The sequence below is a fragment of the Arvicanthis niloticus genome, chromosome 13 (genome assembly GCF_011762505.2).
Source record: "Arvicanthis niloticus isolate mArvNil1 chromosome 13, mArvNil1.pat.X, whole genome shotgun sequence".
Lineage (NCBI taxonomy): Eukaryota > Metazoa > Chordata > Mammalia > Rodentia > Muridae > Arvicanthis > Arvicanthis niloticus.
This window is the reverse complement of record NC_047670.1, coordinates 74,536,567-74,540,869: the sequence shown is the minus strand read 5'-3', so window position 1 is coordinate 74,540,869 and position 4,303 is coordinate 74,536,567.

Here is a 4,303-nt window from a genome sequence, read left to right as displayed (position 1 = left end):
TGCCTGATGCCTGCAGAGCCAGAGACAAGGGCATCCAGTCCCCTAGGACTAGAGTTACAGGCAGCTGTGAGCCCTTGGCGTGAGCAACAAATGCCCTTAACCACTGAACAGCCTCTCCAGCCCCTACTAGCTTCATCTTTTAAGGAGATCTTTTGGAAGTGGAAGTTGACCTAAATTTTGCCTGTTTCATGTGTATAGTTACCATTTGAGGTGTGGATGAAGACCCCCAAATTAGGGAGACCCTTACTCAAGCCTCGGGATATCGTGGCCACCCAAGAACTCTCGCAAGACACCGTACCTGGATGCAAACGGCAGAGGTTTATTAGGGAAATAGGCCGGCGGTCAAACCCCAAGCTCTCTGGCAAGAGCAAGCAAGGTTTGGCACTGAGTGATGGGTATGGGGTCTTTTAAAGAGCAAAACCACAAACCAGGAGAGTGGGGAGGGGGTGAGAGGTTGCCAAGGATACATAACATGAGAATAGTGATACATTCCAAAGAAACCCACCCTAAAAGGTTAATGGCCATGGAAATTACCCAGTACAATCATTTTCTCAAAAATGTGGTTTCACCAAGTCACTGCCCTACCTTGTCATTTATCAACTATTTATTCTCACTAGCTCCAGCTGTAAAGCCACAGCTCTGTCATTGTGTTTTTACCACCTGAATGACTTTCACTCCTTACAGCCAGTTCCTGGAACTGGCCTGGCTTGACTGGCCTGGCTTGTTTCAGAGAAAATTTCCATGTCCCTAAAAGAACTTAAAAGGCATCTATATATGTATATATTCTATAAAAATGATTTTTATAATTTTTCATTCTTCATGGATGCACCATGAAGCAGTGTCAGCTGGAACACAGTATGTCACCAAGTGTCCTCTTGCTCTTTCTTGTTCTCCCTCCTCCCTTCTCCTCCCTCCCTCCTCCCTCCTTCCCGGACAACTGTGGCCCATTTTCTCAAATAATTTCACATACATAGATCATACGATAGTGACTTTCCCACCTGACTCTGACTCAGCACAGTTGCTTTGAGGACTCCCCAGGCTGCTGCAGGAGCCGGCACACCTACTGCAGTGACATATAACCGGTGACATATCTCCGTAGCATGAATACAGAGGAGAACTTAAACAATGGTGACATTTATTTTATTTCAAGTTGCATATATACATGAGTGCACATGCCAAGTACCCTAGTACAAGGAGGAGTTTAGCAGTGTGCCCTCTCCTCCCTCCTTGCTGAAGCAGGGTCTCTCTTGTTTCTACAGACCAGCTGGCCTACTGGCTTCCGTGCCGTTCTGTCTCTACTCCCATGTCACTGTAGGAGTGCTGGAATTCGGTGTTCTAGTGCATTTCGGTGCAGGGACACCCAGGTCATGGGGTGCAGGGCTAGGACAGGAACCCACTGAGCCCAACAGCTTCGCTCTCACTACCCTGCTCCACGCTGGTCTTTAAGCAGTTGACGGATTCAGGGGCCATTTGTCTGCTTCCCTGCTTGTTATACCAATTTGTTTTTCTTATCATTTGTATCAACATATGATTGGGTTATTTCCAGTTTGGAGCTATGAAAAATTAAGCTATTATGAGGCTGGGCCTGGTATCACTGCCTTTAATCCCCAGGGGCAGGGACAGGGACCGGGGGCAGGGGGCAGGGGCAGGGGGCAGGGGGCAGGGGCAGGGGCAGGGGCAGGGGCAGGGGCAGGGGCAGGGGCAGGGGCAGGGGCATCTTAAATTCAAGGCCAGACTGTTTCATATAGTGAGTTCCATGCCAGTCAGGGATACATAGTGAGACCCTATCTCAAACAACAACAAAAGAACCCTTTTCTATCATTGTGTGTATGTGCTTCCGTGTGTGTGCCTGGGGGGGGGGAGACAAATGAGTGTGCATGTGTATGTGCAACTGTACACATGTATATGTATGTGCATTCGTGTGTGCATGTGTGTATGTGTATGCGTATGTTCATCCAACTGTGCATGTGTGTAAAAGTGTGTGTGTGCACACTTGTGCATGTTTGCATGCATGCATGTGTACATGTTGTATATGTGTGTGCACTTGAGAATGTGTGTCCATGTGTGTATAATTGTACACTCATGCATGTGTGTGTACTCGTGTGTGCATATATGTGTATAAATGTGTATGTGTGCATTTATGTGCTTATGCATGTGCACATGTGTGTGCATGTATGACATTGTGTTTGTGCGTTTGTACTTGCACATGTGTGTGCATGTGTGCACATGGGTGTGTGTATTTGTGCATGCAAACGTGCATGCACACATATACAATTATGTTAGCTACTTTTCTATTGTGAGAAAACACCATGAGCAAGACAGCTTATGAAAAAAGGGGTATTTATTTAATTGTGTGTACAGTTCCCAGGGGGGTGGAGTCTATGACAGCTGAGTGATGGCCTGGTGAGAGGTGTCATGGCAGCAGGAGCAGCTGAGAACTCACAGTGTGCAAGCTGGGGACAGAGAGACCTCTGAGCCCTCACCCACCTCCAGTGTCACACTGCCACGCTTTTTTTTTTTCTTTTTAAAACAGCTTGATTTTACTATGTAGCCCTGGCTGTCCTGGAATCCAGTAGGTCCAGCTGTCTTGGAACTGACAGAGATCTGTTTACTTCTGCCTCCTGAGTGCTGAGGTTAAAGATGTGTGTCACCACACCAGTCATACATAAGGGCACAACTTCTAATCCTCCCTACTGGCTGGTTCTGTGTGTCAACTTGACAGAAGCTGGAGTTATCACAGAGAAAGGAGCCTCCCTTGAGGAAATGCTTCCATGAGATCCAGCTGTAAGGCATTTTCTTAATTAATGATCAAGAGAGTGGGGCCCATTGTGGGTGGTACCATCCCTGGGCTGGTAGTCCTGAGTTCTATAAGAAAGCAAGCTGAGCAAGCCAGGGGAAGCAAGCCAGTAAGTAACATCCCTCCATGGCCTCTGCATCAGCTCCTGCTTCCTGCCCTGCTTGAGTTCCTGTCCTGACTTCCTTTGGTGATGAACAGCAATGTGGAAATGTGAGCTGAATTAACCCTTTCCTCCCCAACTTGCTTCTTGGTCATAATGTTTTGTGCAGGAATAGAAACCCTGACTAAGACACGGTTCATGTGTGAAGGTCAGGGGACAACTTCTGAGAGTTTATTCTCAGGGGTCATCAGGATTGGGTGCCAAGTGCCTTTGCTAAAACATCTTGCTGTCACAACTCTAATTGTATTGTTTTGTTTTTGAGATGTGGTCTCTCCTAGCCCAGGCTAACCTCAAGCTTTGTTATGTAACCAAGGATGAGCTTGGACTTCCAGTCTTCCTGCCTCCACATCTGAGTGCTGGACTTCTGGGAATGAGTATCAAACCCAGGGTTTTGTGCAAGCTAGGCAAGCACTCTCCCAGCTAAGGACTTATACGGAAATTTGAGCAAGGAGGTAAACTTGGAGGAGGGGCCTATTCATTTTAAAAGGCTCAGGACAGAACAAGACAGGTCTGAGGAGGGCCACACTTCAGTGTCTTAGTATCAGCCATTCATGTGGTTCTGGTCGACTGGACTCTGCCTTACAAAGGGTTGCTAGGAAACTGTTTTGTTTTCTTCCTTTTGCACTTTTTTGAAGATGGCTCTGGAGGTGTCTTGGAAAGGATGATAACCTGTTTTCGTTATGTGTAATTGCTGTGCTAAGACACCATGACCACGTAGCTCATAGAAGAAAGAATGTACTTATAATTCTAGAGGGTGATTCCATCCTCATAGCAGGGAGATGGAGGCAGGAGGCAGACATGGTACTGGAACAGGAGCTAAGACCTCACATCTGTTGTGCAAGCTTGAGGGGAAGGAGAAAGGAGGGAGGGGGAAGGAAAGGAAGGGGAAGGATGGAAGACGAAAGCAAGAGAGTTGACTGATAAAGGGGCAGAATTTTGAAACCTCAAAGCCCACCCCCAGTGTCATGCCTCCTCAAGCAAGGACACACCTCCTAATCCTTCTCAAACAGTTCCACTAACTGGGGACCAAGAATTAAAATAAATGCGCCTATGGGGACTGTTCTCACTTAAACCACCATTTAACCTGATGAGATAGAACCTCAGGAAGAGCTGGAGATGTTGGTGACCAAGTCTTTATTTTTTTCTTTTTGAGAGAGAGACTGTGTGTGTGTGTGTGTGTGTGTGTGTGTGTGTGTGTGTGTGTGTATGGGGGGGGCTAACTATGAGAGACTGTGTGTGTTCTGTGTTTGTGAGTGTGTGTGTGTGTAGTGCTAGATTTAAAGGGGGTGTGCCACCACATCTGGCTAGTAGCTAAATCTTACGAAGCCAATGAATAAGTAAAACTG